Source organism: Grammomys surdaster, unplaced genomic scaffold, assembly GCF_004785775.1.
Source record: "Grammomys surdaster isolate TR1022 unplaced genomic scaffold, NIH_TR_1.0 240, whole genome shotgun sequence".
NCBI classification, from domain to species: domain Eukaryota; kingdom Metazoa; phylum Chordata; class Mammalia; order Rodentia; family Muridae; genus Grammomys; species Grammomys surdaster.
Genome location: NW_021604685.1, coordinates 1,206,698 through 1,227,165, shown reverse-complemented (window position 1 = coordinate 1,227,165; position 20,468 = coordinate 1,206,698). Strand labels below are relative to the sequence as shown.

The window sequence follows — 20,468 nt, the reverse complement described above, 5'->3', positions numbered from 1 at the left end:
TGTGTGTGTGTGTGTGTGTGTGTGTGTGTGTCTGTGTCTGTGTCTGTGTCTGTGTCTGTGTCTGTGTCTGTGTCTGTGTGTCTGTGTGTTTTACAGGAAATTTAACCCAAGGTTAACCAAGTAGTTTCCCACTGAATTATGCTATTGTAATTTTTTTACTTTTTATCTTGATGATAGCACACTAACCTATCCAGGCTTACCTTTATTTCACCCTCTAAATTAGATAGGCTTTGAACTTGCCACCTGCCTTACAGTCCCAAGTAATTGTATTGCTAGGTCTGTAACACTAAGCCAAGCTTTGTTTTTTTTTTTTTTAATTTGGTTTTTTTTTTGTCACTGTCTTGTCTTTCACCTTCCAACTCATACCTCTTCCCTTCTCATACCATGGATAGCCCTATCTAAAGCAAATCAATTTTTACTTAAACAGTATTCTACATAACGTCCACTCCCCACTCCATCTTTCTTTCAGCTCTACTTTGTGACTCTTCTCAGGGCAAGAGGAAGTTTGTTGAGAAATCTCACTTCTTTCTCAAAGCATTATGAATGTACATATGAAGTAGTTTCTGTCTTTTCAAAGTCTGTGTATAATACCACTGAAATATTTGGGTAAGTTGCATTGGTCATCTTCTTTAACTCCTCAATTCTTTTTACAATGCGAAGACACATGATTCTCTTTGTTGTTAATTGAGGGAATGTGGAGAAACGAAGAAAAGTGGAGGGAATGGGAGGGGAGGAGAAAGGAAAGAAGGAACTCTTTATGTACTTTGGAATGAAACTCCCTTGTAACGAAATTGTTTGGGACCAGGTTTGCATTGCTTCCGTTTCCCCCATGTATTTCATGTCAAATCAACTTCCTTGCTTTTCATGAGAACTACCATGTTGTCTATGTATTCTGTATATGCATAGGATCAGATTAGATTTCAAAGAGGTGCTCCCATTTTGAGATGACTCCAGAAGTCAAAAGTCAAAATAGTACACAAAAGTGATTGATAGTCCTCCCTGTTTCACCCCCACTGATGCTGCCAAGTCCATGATCAAAAGCTCAGCATTTTTTTCTTTGACAAATGCTAGCTACACATAATTAGTGACAGAGACAACTTCTTCTTCTCCATCTCACTCACAAGCCTCCACAACCTGGGTCCTACTCAGTAGAAACCTCAGCTTCCTTCATGAAACAGCTGTGCATCCAGCCCTGCAAGCCTTGAAAACACAATTTATCTTATTCTGCTCTTTAGAATTAATCCCTGTGCTTGAGGAGAGAATGTTTATTGAAATTTCCCTAGTAAAGTGAGTCACAAATTCAGGGAACCTCCTACACTGGAACCACCAGAAATGTCTCCTATTCTTGCATGTAAAAATCTTTACAGATTACTTATCTGAACACTCACATACCACAAATTGGGAACTGAAGCCCAGAGAGTAATGATGGCTTGTCAAAAGTAACATATATCAAGTCAATGGCAGAACAAACACTGGAAGTCAGACCCATTGATTTTTAGCAGTATGCGTACTTTGCTGCAGACATCTTCTGAAAATGGTCTTTGCCCATAAAGTATGATGTCTTTCCATGCAGGGTAAGCCAGTAAGTTATCCCTAGATAGAGATGCACCCCTCCTATGATTCTGAGGAAAAATGGGTTGACAATATGGCTCTTGTTATTTAGCTCACTGGTTGGTGAGTGAAAAGTTAAAGAATGAAAGTAAGTATCTCCAGAACCAAGGGGAGAGTACGGAATTTCTCTAGAGAAGCTTGCCAAAATATGTTATGAAATGTTAGACTCTGCAGAGAGATATTGAAGATGCTTCATTCTATAGTTCTGTATTAGAAGTTTACCCCAGTACAGCATTAGAATATTAAAGGCTCAGAAAATTCTGTTAAAAAAGACCTGTGTGAACAAATATTTCCAAAATCTATTTCCTTCTGAGTCTATTTTTTCTTTTTGCCCTCCTGCCCCAGACCTAATTCTTTTTTCTCAGAGAAAAAAAATCCCTTTTGGTGACCACCCTGTATGCACTATAGTATTGGAATAGCCACAGTTTGATTTTTTTTTTCACAAAACCCTGATTGGTATTTGACCTATATAGCCAAAAGTTATGAACTAGTAAAACATCAATTAATTGGTAAACATTTATTAAATAATTAAAATGTTGGACAATGGTAGGAGAGACAGCAACCAAGCAAGTATAATAAGGTCTAGACTCTTACAATATAATAGGGAATTCAAGAACATACCATGGTAAAATAAATTCACTGACTTTAGAGGATGTATTGGGTGGTAGGACATAGAAGAGCACATATCAGTATGTGTTTAGCCAAGGAGTAAAGAAAAATATAAGATAACTTTCAATAGTGCCCAGAGAAATTAGAATTTGGCAGGGTCTGAAAGTCCAGGAAAGATAAATAAGAAGGTTGTTTTAAGGAGGATAAAAGCAAAGAGGAAAAGAGAAAATGTAGGTAAGATTAAGATGTGTTCCAAAGGCCAGACCATGGATATTTATTTCCTACTTTCTCATAGAATTCATGATGCTTGTATGAAAATTCTGCTGTCCTGGCTGCAAGAAGGGGAATGTGAAAGAAGACATTAATAATAAATCAAATAATACTCTCATTCCCAGTATCCCTTATGCATTTTCAAGACCACTGTGCATTTTCACAATGTACAGAGATGCATACCAGACTTGTAGGCTGCAGAGTTGCATCGTTCCTACTCTGATGTCCTCTGAATAATGTTATAGTTCCCTCAAAGCCATAGAATAACCCCAAAGAGCTTCATGTTTCATAAGCATTTGTATATAGTCAGCAGTGTATTTGCTCTGTCCTGGACCTGGAGCTGATAGGCATGAGCCACACTTGGGGTATTTGACAAACTGACACTCTACCACACAGAGTGTCCAACTCAGCTTGTCAAATACACGGAGCGTGACACTGCTGAAGGCCAGATCAGGAGCCTCCACGGGGCAGCAAGAACATGCTGGAAGATGTGCACCTGGAAAGAGAAAAAATGGGGTGATTATGTTTTTCCCTGAGACTGAGACAAATAGCGAACACTAACATAACCGGCTAAGACACCAAAAGAGGGAAGTGAACAAAAGAGGCTAAAGCTCCAAACCAAAACAGGGATCTTGAGTCTTTGTCTGGAGATTCTAGTAGCCCAAGCCTCAATTAACTCTTCTATTCAGGTGAACAGGAAAATTTTGTCATCATTCTGCCTCCATGATGTGAAAAGCGTCAGAAACAATATCTGTGTTCCCTCCTCCTACCAACTTCTTTTACACTATGTTCATTCTAGTTACATACCTAAATATTGATTTTAAAAACTAGACTTAAATTCTATCTCTACCATTAACTAGCTGAACACCTTAAATAAATGAGTTTATGTCCCTGAAACCTAGTTTTTTATAGCCACAAAATGTGCTAGAAATCATGGTAAGAATATGTGATAATGCATATAAAGCCATTAATTTAGTATTTGTTACCTAACAAATGCACAAAAATTGTGGTTGTAGCCAGATATGATAGTACATGTGTGAATGGAAGCTTTCATAGACAGAGGTAGGAGAAACTCAGGCTTAAAGTCAATCTAGGCTATGTAATATGACCCTTTCTCAAACAAAAAAGAAAACAAGGTCTACGGATAAAACTCAGTGGCAGAATACTTACCTAACATGTACCTTTGTATTTGATCTCCCATACATAAATAAAAGTGACTAAGATGTGTTTTAAAATTAAAATAAACAAATAAACAATAGCAGGGGAAAAGATTGATAATTTTTTTAACAGAATTGAAACAGTAATTTCTTGTGGCCTTAGCTGGCTTTGTCTAACTTGGTTGCCCTTTCTCATAAATAGTAAAGAATTAATACTATCAAAATACCCTTATAAGTCACCTAGTTTTATAGATTAAAGATTATAAATGAGAAAATGAAGTCTGATGTTTAGGGAGAGACTTGCAAAAGGAAATAAAGTAAGTTGTTTACAGTTTGGGAGTTATAACATCCATCAGCTCATTGTGCCCCTTGGCTGGCCACCCCACCACCTTTTTTGTCTGCTTTTTCTATTCCCCTGCAAAGAGAAAGGAACAGCAACAAAGAGGAAAACAGGCAGTGGATTTTGCAGGGAAGCATTAGGATGTTTGAACTCATAGCTACCATGGCAGTGAAGTAGCTGCTATAAGACTCAAGCTGTCACAATTTATTTGATATTTTGTGATCATGATCCTGTTACTCAAAAAGCTTGACAGTATCAAATTCTGTCCTACCAAGATCTAATGTTTTCTAAGGCTTCAATTGTCTTCTCTAGAAATGGAGACAGAAGTCTTACATCTCAAGGTGCTTGGAAATTGTTGGATGAGATTTCTAGAGCTTTTTATAAGGATGCTTAAAGAGACCTTATTTCAAACTCTGGAGCTAGTAAAAGCCAAGGAAAGTGATTAAAAGAGAAAGGAGTAATGGACTATTGGTTTTAGTTTTCCTGTAACTACCTCTGCATATCACCTGCTGTAAGAAAAGCTGGACCCTTTGGAGGTATCCATAGCCTCTCAATTACCCTATCTGACCTCACATACTCCACAAAAAATAGAAAAGAGCTATGTACAAAAGTGGCTAAAGAGTCCTAGTGCACTGACTTAAGAGATTATTATGAATACTGTTTTCCAGGATTGATGGATAGAGTCAGTCCTTAAGCTGGATATACACGTTTCATTTTCATTCTTGATGTTCCAGCTCACACCTATTCAGAGAAATTTACAGAAGGAAATCAAGTTTAGTTGACTAAGTTTAGTCAGACTCATAGAGTGAAGACATAGATGACTACATGGGGTGATAATTGGAGGACTCGAAGCTCTTCTATTTGTCATTTATCTGATTTGAAATAGCATGAGAATTTATTTCCATGAGAGTGGAAAATATTCCATTGGATAGCTCCACAAAGCTGCTCCTAACGAGAACTAGAATATTCTTCATGAAGGAAATTGGAAGACATAAGCTTGGTAAAAGAAGTATAAGATTTTACCAAACAAATCTATAAATGTCCAGAATAAGCCACATATCCGAAAATATATTTGGTGGTAAAGAAGTACTCAGGACCATGTCCAAATATCTAGATTTCTTCCACTATAAGGACAGTCACCTGCCTCAGTTGCAGAATACCCATTATTTCTTGGTATCTCAGTCCTCCTAAAGCAAAATAAAAAGAGCACTGGCCTGGGATTAGACTGAGTTGTGCTACAGGTTTTCTGTGTGGTCTTAGGCAACTACCTTTTCTTCTCTCTGGACCTTTGTTCCTCACATATATACTTGTTCTATTTACACTTCCAAATTTTATCCTATATGACTTTTTAATTCTGGAGTAATGACTTATAAGACCAGAAAAGAAAGACCCTTTCATCTTTCAGTCATACCTTTCAGGTCACCAGCAGTTTTCTAAGGGATGTTCAGCTCTGCCTAGAGGTCTACATTCAAGCAGCAGTCTCATCTTCTTTCCCAGCCAAAGGCTGGTAACCTTCAAAATAAGTGACATAGAGACTAAGACATTAGACAACATCTCACCTTTGTCTTTTTCTTCTCTGCAAAAGAGACTTAAGCACTGAGTACTAGACTGCAGAAACAACTTACCCAAAGAAAAGTAACAGATATAGGACAAAATTTAATATGCCATTCAGAACTCCTAGCTCCTAGCTCTAATGAGCATTTAACTTCTATATGACTATCTTCTAAAAGCTATTATTGTTAGAAATTATTGTGTGCCTTGTCTCTATCACATGCTCTAGGATAGAAAGCCAATAGAAAATTTCATCAGTCTTATCTTTGACTTTTTATCAATACTAGGATCTGAGTCAGTTAGACATATCCAGAACACTGTTACCTGTTGTGGGAAGTGTTTCAGTATGGAAATCTAAGAGAACAAGTAGATACTATACCTGTGATTGAAGTGGAGCCTTTGTCTTGGATGGGATATAGATGCTGAGCCGAACTATAGAGGCCACAGAAAGCTGAGTTTTATGTTGAGAGCAGGAAGGTCACATGTTCTGAAGGACTCTTGGTGTCATGAAGAGGAAACAGAAATGAGGAAGATAAAGTTGAGGCTAACCAACGGAAATCTGGGTACAAAATGACAAAACAGAGCTATTGTGAAAGGAGTAGTTGCTAATGCAGCAATAGCCCCTACTGCTCTGTCCCCACCCATTCTCAACCAACCTCCAAAAACACTGACTTCCCATGCTACAGAGTGGGAAAGTGGGAAGTTACAAGTTGCTTTTGGGTTCTGCCCAAGAGGCAAGGAAGTTTCCCTAGAGCAATTGAGGGAATCTTCAAATATTAGAGCGATGACACTATCTAATGAAAATTTATTGTCAAAATGTAAAAATTGAAGCAAACGTAGAAAATATGAAATTTGATACCACACCATTTCCATCAAACCTGTGTTAATCTTATTCTGTGAGCATGCCTTCTGGTCCTGGAATAACACTTTAACTTCTCTCCTGACATACAGAACCAGCTACGTAATTGCCAAGGCCTAGCACAAACTAAATGTAATAGATTACTTTCAACCCCCTTTTAAAAACAAGCTATTTCTCTTTGGGGTATGACTGATTTTCCCATGATTCTAGATCCCCAACTATAGAAAACTTTTAAAAGATTAACAATTAGAGAACATAGATACTTTTTGGGTCTTTATCTCCAGAAATTGGAGCTCCCCCTCGCTCCATCTTTGCAGCAGCACCTTTGTGGAAGTAAGTATCGGGCCACAGCTGGTTGGAGCCCAATGTATCCCCGAGTATATCACAAAGGGCAGTTCTCCTGAGAAGCTAGAACCTACTGAGCCATCTTGAAGATCATCTAATTTAGCATGTATCCACTGTGGAAGTAAGTGAGCTCTCAACATCAGGACTGAACCTCTCAACACTACGTGGAATGTCTTCCCAGTATGCAGCTTGATCTAGACTTCAAACATGGCTTGAGGTAGTCAGAAATGTTGGTAGTATATTGTTCCCTCCCTATGAGGCTCAGAGAGTCTGCATTCACACTCCACATGAATACCAAACCACAAGGGCGACAAGCCACATTCTATCCAAGTTACTGTAGTGAATATGCTGTTAAGTCTCTGACACCTACTGTAACTAAAACTGCTTGTCTAAGCAAACAACAGCAGGAACTAATGGTGAAAGCAGAATTTTCATTCAATTATTTCTCTAGATGTTAAGATGTTTAAAATCTATTTTATTAACAACAAAGAAAGAAAAATGGTAGCTAAAATAAAAGATAATTATACATCTTTAAGTCAATGTGACCTTCAGGATGAGAAAGGGAACTAAAGAATTTGGGAAGACAATGAGGTAGTTATATGCTAAAGCTCCATGTTCATTCACAATCCCCAGGAAGTCTTCATTTACAACCAGAAAGATGATGGATTCTTATTTAGGTTCTTCAACTTTGAATTCTAACAACATAGAGGATAAAAGATGGTAGCAGGTCCTGTGATGTTTTCAAGTTCTTCTTGAAATAAGTTTAAATATTTGCAGTACTTGAATTATAACCTTCCACCTAAACTAGTGGAAATAAGGCTCTGGGTAATATTCAAGCTTTTGTAAATCTGTTCATGTCGTATAAAATTTTGTTTAAGTTCAAACTCAAGCAAAAGGAGACCATCCTAAGAGTTGGGAGTGTGAGGAATTAGTCTCAATTCTGTTTTTTTTTCTCTAAACAGCAGAGGTGGGAGTCATTGTTCTCAGCCTCTCCAACTCAAACATTCTATGGTTTCTTTATTAATGACTCTATCCATGATTTTCTTCACTTATTGTATACTCTCTTGTGATTACAGTCCCTAAGATTCTGAGGATAGCCTACAATAAGGATCCATTCACATTAACACTATTTTGCAAATAACTTCTTTCCATCAAAATAATTTATTAGCTTAGGCCCTGAGACTAATGTCTCCAAATTTGAGTTTGAGAATGATTTGACTCCCATTTCTTTTGGGTTTCTGACTAAGTCTTGGAGTAGAAGAAAAGCAATAAAGTAGTTTCCTAAGAAGGGACTATGTTCTCTCAACTAACTCTGGAAAAATAAAGTTCAGCAACTCATTCCTTTTATATGCCCCCAGTTAAAATATTCTAGTGGCTATTCTGTCTTTTTTGTAGTGTTGGAGATTAATGCCCTGACTTCTCACATGCTTAAAAATGCTCAAACTGTTTGAGCTACATTCCCAGCCATCTCCACTGATTTTTAAACAATAATCTTCTGGAGACAATGGATCTACAAAGGAATAATGGTGTCCATTTCAGTACCATAGAAGGGCCAGGAAAGATACTACTAGGGGACAGATAGGTTAAAAACTAAAAGCCATCTGTGACGAGAATATAAATTAGGACAAAGGGTACTGAAGGCCTGAGAGTTCCTCTTATTCCACAAGCACAAAACATATTGGTAAGGGCCAAACTTGCAACAACAGCACAAAGGACTGTTTAATTTACTTTTACTTTTTGAGACAAAGTCTTCCTTTAAATCTCAGGCTTTCAGGACCTTTCTCAGATTAACCTTAAATTTAAATAACAGCAATCTCCTTCCTCAGCCAAGCAAATGCTAGGATTACTTGGATGTGTCACCACACCAGGTGAAGCTGTCCTCATTTATTATGCCTGTTGTCCACACTTTTTCAGAACAGTGAACAGTCAAACAGATTCCTATTTTAGATTCTTTCCTCCTTGGCTGTGTTTGGGGAAAAAGGAAGATGAGGAAAAAAGAGAGGAGAATAAGAAGGGGAATTTACAGGCTGGGATGGGGACCCATTTTGTATAATGTTCATATATTCACTCAGTGCTAGATGAGATAGAATTCGGAGACCAAGTCCTTCACCTCAGCACTGTGATTCATTAACTATGTGACGTTAAATAAGCTTTTGCTTATTTAGATTTGAGGATTCTCAGAGTATAGGAAAGGGGGAAACAAAAATGTATGACAGGAACTGTGGTAGTCTATAAAATGTGACAAATTATTTGATGAAGGTACAAACTGTCATCAGAAGTGTAGATTAAAGTACGTAATTCTTCCAGGACAAAGGATAATGAGCCGACAAGTTAGATGGATTCTTAGAAGAGAAAGGTTTTATCTATGTCTTAAAAGATAGAGAGATTAAACTGATGCTGTTTGTCCTTAGAAAAATCTTCGATCCCTTCCAGCAAAATCGGTAGTTTTCTACACTGCCCTTAAGGATCTATTTTTTATTAGGAACCCAAAGTAAGGACTACTTCTAATCCTTTACCGTCTTCCCAAAGCAAAGGGTTAAATGGTTTCCCCAGGACTATCAAGTGACTAAATGAATAAGTGCATAAGCAAATAAGGAAGACCATGTAGCCTTAACGCTTCAAGATCCTTAGCTTATTTACATGTATGTGGGAACCAGGAAAGCACCTTTTTTACTTTGAGTTCATTTCCTTGGGCATTTGTCTCCACTTACTTTGAGAAACCTTTGATCCCAAAGACAATTGCAATGTTATGGCCACTTCCTGTGCAAGAGATGAATGATGTCCACACACTCCACCCCAACCTTGATGATTGCTCTGTCCAGGATTGCACTGGGCTTCCTGTGAGAGGAAACCTACAGGCTGATGCAATGTGTAAGGTACACTCAGAACAGAATTAAAGAACCTCTTTTATACCTGTCTGGGAACAGAGGTTTCATTGAGGGTCCATATACAGCCAGTGGTACCAATAAAATAAATTTCCATATTTAACTCAACAACAGCTGAAATTAATTCAAAAATGGGTGTTTAAACATTTACTGCATGCAAAGTTTTGCATTTTCTATCAAGGGAAAAATAATACATAACAGTAGAAATAGGCAATGATTTACTAGAAATATATAATGTAAGCTGTAATGTGTTAATAACCACACCTTTTTTCATTTTTTTGAAGACAGGGTTTCTCTGTGTAGCCCTGGCTGTCCTGTAACTCACTCTATAGACCAGGCTGGACTTGAACTCAGAAATCTGCCTTCCTCTGCCTCCAGAGTGCTGAAACTAAAGGAATGCACTACCACCACATGCTATTTTTAATATATATGTGATGGTTGAGGGTTGTAGCTCAGTGCTTTCCTAGCATAACCAATACTCTGGATTCTAGCCAAACTACCAAAAATGAAAAAGTACCTGTATACAATGACTAGGTTATGTGAGTAAAAGAGCTACTGATACCTATAGACATATGAGAATAATGAAGACCTGATTAAAGGCAAATCTAATACAACTATATTTCTTGGTGAAACCAAGTAAATCATTGGATCTGCCAAAATAATTGTTTTAAACTATAATCACAATAATGAACAAATTTTTATGAGCTCATTGCATCAATCAGATAGATAGATAGATAGATAGATAGATAGATAGATAGAGATTATATAAGTATTAATCTAATATATCATCTTTACCATAGCTTTTTGAGAGCAGTATGATAATCATCCCTTTAAAATATATTTATTATTTGCTTAAGAATTTCACACAATGTGTTTGATCATGTTCACTCCCTTTCTGTAACTCCTTTCAGATCTACCTCACCTCCCTATTCTTATTTAATGAAAGAGGTAAGTAATGTCACAACTAGCAAATGGAAGAGGCAGGATTTCAGTGGTTTGTGTCAATCCATGAATGAATAGAATCTTGCAGTAATGTAAATAAATATACATATTAGCTATAGCTAAGAAATGTTAAACTGGGATCAGTTATCCTTTTATCTTACAAACGTGATCATATACTGAAAGCCTCACTAATTTATGATTCTTAGGCTAAGAGCTTTGCTAGAGCTCATCTTTGCCTAGCTTCTTAAAAGGACAAAATAAATGAAGCAAATAAAATGGTTTTTTAAGAACTGTAATTATTGTTCAGTGTTAGAGCACTTGCCTAGTATGTGAAAATCCCTGAGTTCAATGCTCAATACTGTAAAAAGAAAAGAAGAAAAAGAAAAAGGAAGGAAGGAAGGAAGAAAGGAAGAAAGAAAGGAAGGAAGAAAGAAAGAAAGAAAGAAAGAAACAAAGAAAGAAACAAAGAAAGAAAGAAACAAAGAAAGAAAGAAACAAAGAAAGAAAGAAAGAAAGAAATGGGGTCCAGAGAATTGTTTCAAAATGAAAAACGAATTGACTATACTCTTCTCTCCCCATATTCTTGGTCAGAGTCCCAGCCAAACAGGCTTATCTGTTTCTTACAAAGGTCTACCAAAGGGCCTTTATCAAGGAAGGAAGAAAAAAACCAACATGCAATGACCTATTGCAAATATTTCAAGAGGAAAATTATATTTTAATACAGTATTTTCTATTAATTCTTTGAGAATTTCATTCAATTAATTTTGAGTTTGACCATATTTACTCCCCACTCCTCTTCTCAGCTTGCCCAAGTCCACCCCACCCACCTACTCCCAACTTTCTCTCTCTCTGTCTCTCTGTGTGCCTCTGCTTCTCTGTGTGTGTCTATTTATGTTTCTCTGGCTCTCTCTCTCTCTCTCTCTCTCTCTCTCTCTCTCTCTCTCTCTCTCTTTGATTCCATTTCCTGCTGCCCACAGACTGATGGATCTAGGGCTATCCTCCAGAGCACAGTAGACCTAACTAGAGCCACACTCTTATTAAAGACAAAATGACTCTCCCTCCTCCAGTGTCCGTCAAACTGTCAGTAGCTGCTCACCTAGGAGTAGCAATTTTTAGGCTGCTCCTCCCCTCAAAAATTGCATTACTTTAAAATAAATCCTCCTACCACTCAACCTTAAAAGGAATTAATTCCATTATTTACAACACATAGTGTGAAAAAATATGCCCAGTAAAATGCACCAGGCACAGAAAGGCAACTACTTTCTGTTCTCATTTGTCTGTGGAAACTGGAGCAAGCAAATTCAAAAGCACAGAATAGAATGATGTTTACAGAGTCTAGGCACGTGAGATGAGACAAAAAAATAGTCAGAATACACTGTCTCAAAGGAATGAGTGTAAATGCAGTTAAATGTAGTATATTGTGTTTCTCAAAATTACAAAGATCAAACGTCAAATCACATAGTCAAAAATGTAAGTGTTTAAGGTAGTAAATATGGTAGTTAGCCTGATTCAATTATTCTACAGAATTTTCATAAATCCTAACATTTTATCCCTAAAATACAGAAAATTATGAATTTACAATAAAAGCATGTGTGTGTGTGTGTGTGTGTGTGTGTGTGTGTGTGTGTGTGTACACTAGTTCAGATGGGGTTTAGTGTTCTTTGTATCAATGAGTTGATGCAAACTATTTTATCTCTCTTGTGTTCCCTCTTACTGAAAGAAGGGAAAGAATAACACCTTTGAAGGAACCGAAGGAAAATACAGAATACACCCTTGAGTTCTTACCATAGCTAACCATTGCTAGAACTCAGTTTGGCACTGATTTAGGGGCAATCAATTCCAAATAAACAGGTGGTTTTAGAGTATGTCAGATATTTTTGCCAATTTAACACAAGCCAGGGTCATCTAGAAAGAGAAAAATCTCAACTGAGTAAAACACCTCTGTATTAGTTAAGAGTGTCTATTGCTGTAACAAAACACCATGACCATAAACAACTTGCAGAGAGTGTTTATTTTGGCTTACATATCCTGGGGTCACACTCCACAGCTGAAGGAAGTTAGGGCAGGAGCTCAAACAGGGCAGGAACCTGAAGGCAGGAGCCTATGCAGAGGCCAGAGAGGACTGCTTACTTCCCCTGGCTTGCTCAGACTATTTTCTTATACACTCAGGATCACCAGCCCAGAAGTGTCACTGCCCATAGTGACCTGGGCTCTCCCACATCAAACATCAATCAAAAAAATGTACCATAGTTTTGCCCACAGGTCAATCTGAAAGAGATATTTTCTCAATTGAGGTTTCCTCTTCCAAAATAAATTCATCTTATTTTACCTTGGCATAAAAACTAGCTAGCACGATTGACCCCTTGTCAACGCTACATACAAATACATTACTGTTAAACAATAACCTTTACACACTTATTTATCCCCAAGATCTCATATTTAATATTAATATCATAATATAAAACATTCTAGTAGCTTGAAGTTGGTCTTTACAAATTCAAACACTTTAAAAGTTCAATATCCAGCCCAAGATGCATTTTTAAAAATTCAATGACATTCCCTGGGGCTGGTCCTGGGTCCTATAAGAAAGCATGCTAAGAAGGTCATGGGGAGCGAGCCAGTAAGTATTATTTCACCATAATCTCTGCTTCAATTCCTGCCTCCAGTTTACTGTCCTGACTTCCTACCCTGATTTCCTTCAATAATAGTCTATAATGTGGAAGCACAGGATAAAATAAGCCATTTCCTCACCAAGTTGCTTTTAGCTATGCTGTCCATCACAGCAAAAGAAAGCAAACAAATATAATAGGATTTCAAAGAAATTGAATAAAGCTATTTTTTATCCAAAAAATATTAACTGAGCATCTACTATAGGGAAAGCAATAGTAGGCAGAAGGCATATTGTTATGAGTAAGATAAAAATAATTGGGGCTACAGATATGTTTCCGTGCTTAATAGCTCTTGCTGCTCTTGCTGTTCTTCCAGAGGAGTGAAGATTGATTCTCAAAACCCATGTCGAGTGGCTCACAAACTCATCCTACTCAAACTTCACAGAATCCTATGCCTCTGACTTCTGAAAACTCCAGTCATGCATACATGCAACACACATATATGTACATATGTACATATCTAAAAACAAAATAAACAAATAAATCCATTTTTAAAATATATTTTAAAAATCATTGCCCTCAATGAACTGATTTTTAGAAGACATAGAGAATACCCAAAAATATAAAACTAGAAACAAAGGCATAAGATAAATGACAGGTGATAGAAATGTTTGTACATATTACATACAATGGGACCTTCTCTTTAACAAAGGACTAAAATCAATTTGGACAAAAGAAATTATCTTCTCAAATAGAAACTGAGTTTAACAGACATCATTCTTGCCCTCACAGAGCTTGTGATCTCATAGAAGAGCTCCCGTTTCTCTAGAGCTCAGGGAAATTCTTTAGCTGAACTAAAGAATTTGAAGGGCTTTTCCTCCAAAACAGTAACTCATTAGGTAGCTCTTTTCATACCATCTTAGCCTTTTCAATACGAACAACTGTATATAGAGTATGAGAAGGCCCGAATTCTAGGCTTCATCTATGTCATAGCTTGTGGCATGAAATTTGGAAAGTCCCTTCTTTTTTCTGGGTACCAGACTTCTCCCATTGATGAATTTGACTATGAATTTGAGTGATATAGTACCAAAGACAATAAGCACAATCAGAACTCTGGCTTCTAGAATGAGAAAAAGAAGGAGATACCAAATAATCTCACAATAGAAATGTGTTATGTAGGATAACTATAGAAAGTTAAAAGAGAAATAATAAATAATATAATAATTAATAATATTATATATATACATACATACATACATACATACATACATACATACATACATGTGAGCTTAGGAAAGTCTTTTTCCAATGTTTAAAACTCAGGCTTGAAAGTTGAGCCAAACTGAGTTATTTCTCTAAACCTTGTATGTGTGTACGAGATGACATGCATATAAAACATTAATATTAATTGTATTCATTTGTCTTTTTCATACATGCTCTTTCATTTTATTATTATAATAAATAGTATTGCTTCTTTTCTATAAAGTTAATAATTTTATTATGAACATTACTTATTTTAAATATGTATCTAACATTTATGAAAAAAGCTTTCAAGGCTATAAAAAGATTACACCATTTTGAGAAATATTTTATCTTGTATTTTGGTCCACATCTAGATTTGTTTAGTATATTTCATTGAAGAGATCTTAGTGACTAGGCCTAAGCCTGAATCTCTGTCCACATGGGAATTACACAAGAACCTACCAATGCACTTAGTAGTCTTATATCCCTAATGAAGAAAATTAAGTTCCAGGGTTTAGCAAAGCCTCTCACCACACATTAGGCCTATACCTGTGATTTACTGATGTTCCTGGGTGTCTTGTACATTTTCTGATGGGCCTTAAAGCTTAGCAATAGATGCAGAAGGGGAAAGACAAGAGTCTTTGTAGGACTTCCTGGCAAGCAAGGGTCTATCTTGGAGATTGTTATCTCTTAGACATCCATAGAATTTCCAGCATCTATAAGTCCATGACTTTTTCCTAATCTATCAATAATCTTAAGTAGAAAAAGAGGTGACAGAGGCTGGAGAGAGCTAGAGGTTTCAGGACCCTGTGTAGCTAGAACTAGAGGAACAAAAGGAGAAAAGAGAGCTAACAATTAAAGAGTGGCTGTATGTCAGGCACAGTACTGTATGGTTTATGTGATCCTCTTTTGCAATCTTCAAAGCCCCTCTAGGAGGTAAGTATTGTTATGACCTTTTTACAGATCATGAAACAGAATCTCAGAGTACCAAAGTGAAAACACATTTCAAGTCTTTCAACAGGCAGGAGAGCTGGATTTCAAATCATCTCTCTTGTCTTTTAAACCACATACAAAGGACCACTATTCCTTTCCACCATCCTCATTTGAGACCTTAACATGTTCCTTTCAAAAGCAGAATTGATTCTAAGTTTGGGGGTGGAGATCATAAATAATGAGATTCTCTCACTTCTCTTTCCATGAGCTGTGTTCTGCTGGCAGGAAGCTGCTCCTCACATCTTATCTGAAGCATGCCTGTTGTGGTTTAAGTCAATTTCCTCTCCCTTAATCCTACTTCTCCAAATGTTCTTCCCTGAGTGGCAAGCTGCAGCCTCAAGACTCTAGTGCCTCTTAGGAACCTCTCAGATCATCATAATTGAATCAAAAACGCTACCAGAACTGGAAATCACCACTCTCACATCATTTTATTCCAATACTCTAGGCTGGGTTCTCTCAAGTTTTATCAATGCAAATGCCCTTCTGAGACATCAACCTTTTTTTTTCCTTCATCTGTTGATATTTCAGAGTAAAAGCACACTCTAGCTATAGACAGCCTTTAAAAATTTCCTTTCCTTACAATGTCCACATTATTTTTCAGATGATTCATTACCATTATTTAGAAAAAAAAAACAAGTTCCATAGATTGTCCCATTGTCTCACATTCTAATTACCACAATCTAGTTACTATGTGTATTTATGAATTGACTCTTCAATCAAGTATCATCAAATTACCACACAACACCTTCACATCCCTCTTGATGCCTCAATTAATTACTACTTCCTTATGTATTATATTTACACTTACAAATAGGATATGGTATTACAATTTGATACATGCATACAAATACAATGTGTAATGATACAATAACCAATATATTTTGAGGGTATCACCCCTCTTCTGACTCAATTTGATCATCAGAAGCCAAGTAAGTTTCATTGCAATATGGTATAAGCATCAATTCGTTGCCAAAGAACAATAGTTCATTTCAGATAGAATAGCTTTCAGTGAAACTGTTGAATTTGTGTACCTATACTTTCCATAGTCACTTATCTCCCTAACCATTTTGGCCCCTTACTCCTTATTAATGTTGACATTTAACATGACTCTGTATTTTTTGTGTCTCATTTTTTGCCTTGTTGTGTCTCATTGTTTTGAATGCTTACTGACTCTCTTCTTTTTTGTTCAGCATGATTTTCAAAACATCAACAGACAGAGGGATAGTCCTATGATGCCCAAATCATGAGTCTCCACCCCAAAGAATCCAAGTCCTCAAATTCTTAACAAAAGAAACAAGCCTACTCATCATCATGTGTGTCTTATCCCCATGGAAGAAAATTATAAATATGTTATATTTTATTATCATTAAATATTTTAATTCTCCAGTTATAACTCTTACTGCCTCATCATGTGATATTTTATGTCCCAATTCTTTCTCCATTAGTAGCCTGCAGTTCTTTCAAGAAGTTTAAAGATCTTTTTTTACCCAGAATAATTATTTAGAAAATATTAATGAGCGGTGATGATGTTAGTTCCAGAATGCTTTATAAAAGTAGCAAAATGATATGGTTCTAATAACAAAGATATAACTTAAAGGAAAATATGCTTATAATATTCCTTTTTATACAACAAAGTATTAATCCTAAGTGTTTCACATTTATTGCCAGAATGTTTTTTTAATTGAATATTTTCTTTATTTACCTTTCAATTGCTTTCCCTTTCCAGGTCTCCTCTTTGGAGACACCCTATCCCATCCCCCCTACCCTGCCTCTGCGAGGGTGCTCACCCACTCACCCACCAACTCCTGTCTTCCTGCCCTGGTACTCCCCTACACAGAGTGGTTTTTTAATTTATTAATCATTTTATTTGTTTACATTTCAAATGTTATCCCCCTTCCTCATATTCCCTCCACAAACTCCCCACCCCATCCCCTTCCCCTTTTGCCTGTAAGTGGATGCTCCCCTAACAACCCACTCACTCCCACCTCACCTCTCTAGCATCCCCCTTCTCTGGGCATCAAGCCTCCACAGGACCAAGCACCTTCCCCCTCACTGATGTCAGACGAAGCAGTCCTCTGCTACGTACATAGCAGAAGCCATGGACAGGCCCATGTATACTTAGGCTGGTGGTTTAGTTCCTGGGAGCTCTGAGGGGTTGGGTCCAGTTAGTTGATATTGTTGTTCTTTCTACAGGGTTGCAATTTCCTTCAGCTCCTTAGGCCTTCCCCTAACTCTTTCATTGGAGTCCTCAGGCTCAATTCAACAGTTGGCTGTGAGTATCTACATCTGTCTTAGTTATGTGCTGGCAGAGCCTCTCAGAGGACAGTTATACCAGGCTCCTGTCTGTAAGAACATCTTGGCGTCAGCCACATAATTCTAATGGTCTCATTACACTGCTTTAAAAGGATCAGTGGCCGTCCATTGTCATACTAAATTTGTCAGTCTAGTGACTGGGATCTTTCACAGTATTGCCACAAATTATACGTTTCCCTGTCTCTACATACCCTACATTTCAACTACTTCATGCCAAATATGTTAGTGCATCTCTAGCTTTCATATGCACATCTCAGAATCTGGAGAGCTTCCTAGTTCATTTCCATCTATCTTGTCATGAGATATTGTATTTATTTTTCAAGCCAAATTCGAATATTGTCTCAACTACTTGTCATCTAGGAACTTCCTATACCTCCTCTCCTTCACTTTGCATGTAACCTAAATTAAAGCCGGACTATATTGCATTTATGCTAGCTGATTACATGGCAAGAAGATGTACTCTATCAGACATCCTCCTTGCTTTACTCATTTTTGAAGTTCCAGAGCTTAAAGCAAGCCCCAGTGTGAAGCAGACAGTCTACAGATATTAGTAAAATCTGACTAAAATGCTTGTTAAATGAACTGTTTTCCGTAGGTTGGCTCCACCTTGGTTCATGAATAATTTTCATTCATGTTAAACCAATAACTCCAATTCTACTGAAGTAGAAAAGTCTTTAACTGGCAAGAGTTTCTTTCTGTAGAGTTTGTACACAGAACATAGGAAGTTCTTATTGAAAGATCCAGAATTAAGATCTAACTGGAAGTAGACGTTCGGCTACTAGTGCAGCAACTGTTGAGGAGTGATATCTTCTCTCTGCTTTCTTCCCATGAACATGATGAGACACATTGCAAAGAAAAGACAAATCTAACTTTAACCAGAGTTACATTCTTATCAACCTTAGTGATGAAAAGAACAAAATAAAAACCAAATAGACCAGCCTGGGAGCACATAGGGAGGGACCCATGGCTCCAGCTGTATATGTAGGGGAGGATGGCCTCGTTGAGCATAAGTGGGAAAGGAGGTCCTTAGTCCTATGAAGGCTGGATGCCCCAGTGTGGGGGAATTCGAGGGTGGGGAGGTAGGAGTGGAAGGGTGGGTGGGGGCAAATCCTCATAAAAGCAGGAGGAGGGGGCATGGGATAGGAGGTTCCTGGGGGGGATGGAGAAAAGAGATAACATCTGAAATGTAAATAAAATATCCAACATATATATATACATATATGTGTGTGTGTGTGTGTGTGTGTGTGTGTGTGTGTGTGTGTGTGTGCAAAAAAAAAAACAAAGAGAAAAATGGGAACAGTTGATGGGCATAAGAGAAGAAACCTCTCATCCGAAGTCAAAGCAAAGTTGCAATTATACCTTAGTGTCTTAGAAAGATGCAAGAAAAGTTAAATGCAATTGATTTATAACATCACCTGCATACCTCTCTTCTCATACCTAGGAAAGATGAAACAGAAGGATAATAATTTGAGACCTGTCTATACTACATAGTGAGACTCTACTCCCACCCCTAAAATAAAATAAATAAGTAATCAAACATGGATTTTTTTCAGAGAGCTTATAGAACTACTGATTCTCAATTAGGACCTAAGACAAATTGCAGAATTCAATCACAGAATTGACTAAAATAAGTGTAGTACAACTCTGGGCTCTCTACTGACATGCTATAGAAACTCTGCAAGCTTCATTGTCCAAATCTCAAAGCAAAAGGCTTGGCTACTTGGCATCAGAGAGAATTTGTTCTTTCCTACTTGGATTGGTGAGGCTTCCTATCACTTTCAGGACTTTTCCATATGACTAACCTATTATATGCGGGAAGCTCTTTCTCTGGGTGGGGTGACAAGTAGCAGGACGATCCGAGTCACTTACTGCCCCATGTACAAAGAGTTCTGTTGGCTCCTCTGGCTTTGAGATCTTGGAAGATTGATTCAAAGACTTCGCAGGCTATTCACTGAGCAAATCAATTTGATGATCTTAGCTATCTATTTGCTTGATTTTTAAAATCAACATCAAGTGCTATCCCATGAAGAATTCCTTAGACTTTAGAGAAATGCCATAGTGAGTGAGGGAGGATTGGTGAGTCTACTGGCCAAAAAGAGAGGCTACCTTTTCCCTTCCTCTCATTTCAAATTCTCTCTGTCTCTTCTCCATTTTTGTCCTACCTTGTCGTCCTTTTCTCTCTCCTTTTCTCTCCTCTTCTCCTTTACCTGCTTCTCTCTTCTCTTTCAGTCTAGTTTAATTTAGCATGAGTATTAGGCTGCAGCTGAGCCTCAGCCTAGAGTTATAATTTGGTATAGCTTCCATTAATTTTAAGTATATAAAACCAGAAAATTAGAAGGTGGGGCAGTCTTAGTATAATCAGGAGTAGCAAAATGGCTACTCAAGAAAATTAAAATGTGTTTGAAATATCAAGTTTCCTCCTAGATATTGGACTTTATATTCAATCCTAATCCAAGGTATCTTTCCCTAACAAAATAGGGCTTATCTAACCACAACACTATGCTGCAATTTCTACTCTTCCTGGAAACATCTGTTGCCAAGAGCAGTTTTCTATAGCTAAAAAAGCAGCCATAGTATGAAAAGGTCTCAACAAATAATGTCTACCCTCTGTGTTCACAAAGTCCCTTCATCCATAACTTTAGAGTTTCTTCCAGGAAAGTATCCATGGTTCACTTAAATTCTAGTTTGGATTAGTGTGTTTTATCCTATTCTAGTTGAATATACCTAGACTTGAAAACTGAT

General features: G+C 37.2%; 1 long non-coding RNA gene across 1 annotated transcript; it reads right to left on the bottom strand.

The window, feature by feature from the left end:
* Positions 1 to 2,112: 2,112 nt before the first annotated feature.
* Positions 2,113 to 6,077, bottom strand: LOC114626839. Its single transcript, XR_003712299.1, has 3 exons — positions 5,918 to 6,077; positions 5,399 to 5,499; positions 2,113 to 2,986 (listed from the first exon to the last, which is right to left on the bottom strand). It is a non-coding gene; the product is annotated as an uncharacterized LOC114626839 (long non-coding RNA).
* Between the last annotated feature and the right edge of the window lie 14,391 nt (positions 6,078 to 20,468).